Consider the following 1,422-nt stretch of genomic DNA (forward strand, 5'->3'; position numbering starts at 1 on the left):
CCTGCTCTCCAGGCTTTACAACATGATAATCAGAAGAAAGCAGTGTGGGACCTCAAAAATGCCCCAGTCCGTTCCCAGATAATTTCTAAACAGCTTCTTCCAAGGTAATGCCAACACTAAGAAGGCAGAGTGGGGGGGGGGCAGTGATAGGTGTCCTCCCCCTCCCGCCCCAGCCTGATCCCAGGGCCTGAGGCATCGCAATGATTTCGCGTTTGCCAGCTGGAGCTGAGGGGGGCTGGGCAACTCAGCTACGGTGGGGGAGCCCTGAGTGAGGAAACTGACTTCAGTCAGCATAACCCTTTGCATCGGGATGATCTGGGGACAGGTGTCGAAGTGGGAGGACGGACACTCAGGGCCGGATGGCAGCTGCCCTGCATGTGAACCCCTGTGATGTGCTGTGTCCTTCAGAGCACCCACTCACCCCCCACAGGACGGGCATCTTCCCGACAGAGGCAAATTGTGCTCTGGCTGCTAGGACCAGCAGCTCTGAGCCCATCCCACCAGATCTCGAATTGCTGAGGGCCCACAGGCCTTGCAGAATCCTTTCTCCTGGGTGCTGTAACCCAGAGGGTCAAGACAAGGCTGGATGCCACTAACAGGCGCTGCAAACTTCAGTCTAGAACTTGCTGCGGAGCGATAAAGGGCCGCCGTGTCACCTGTGGGAGCCGGGCTTGCGGAGAGCAAGCGGCAGGCGGAGAAGGTACGGGAGCGAACCTAACTCATCAGCTCAGGTCCAAGCCCCACCTGCCATCCTCATGGATGAGGTCAGCACGAACAGCAGGGCCTCCGTGAAAGCGAAGTCCCTGTCTTCCCCGTCTTCCCCTGGACGGATACAACAGCTCTCAGCAGGCTAGTTAGAATCCGTTCTAATGACACAATTAGTCACCCACTTTGTCAAACAAAGCGCCTGCTCAGAGGGGTCCGGTGCACTTCCTCGCAAAGAGAAACCCTGGGGTCCGGCCTCACTGCCTTCGCCCCTCAAGGGCGCTCTCCAGTATAAACCACTGTGTCCAGCAAAATTCAGAATGGGCACTGCAGACCCACTGACAAGGCACTATAGCAGCTTGGTCACAGTTTCTCCTGCTCTGGCCATCTTCCCTTCCAAGAGGAGCTGCGAAGTTAATTCCGATGGGGGGGAGGAGCGCTTGGGGGGGACGGAAATCCTGGGAATGTGGGTTTCGTAGGTTTCCAATGTAAAGAGAAGCACTGGGAAAAGGGTACGGGGCTGGGTGGAGGAGTGCGTATCTCTCTGGGTGTCCTGAAGCAGGGGGACACGGTCAGGACAGAGCTGACGGACCTCAGGGAGGAGGGCTTGGGGCACAAGCAGGAGGGCCGGTTTAGGGTGCTCAGCTGTGCTGCAGGGGGAGTGTTTATCTCGTCCCTCCACTCCATACAGGCCAGGCTTATCTGTAACCCCCGGGG

This window comes from Suricata suricatta, chromosome 17 (assembly GCF_006229205.1).
Source record: "Suricata suricatta isolate VVHF042 chromosome 17, meerkat_22Aug2017_6uvM2_HiC, whole genome shotgun sequence".
Classification (NCBI taxonomy): domain Eukaryota; kingdom Metazoa; phylum Chordata; class Mammalia; order Carnivora; family Herpestidae; genus Suricata; species Suricata suricatta.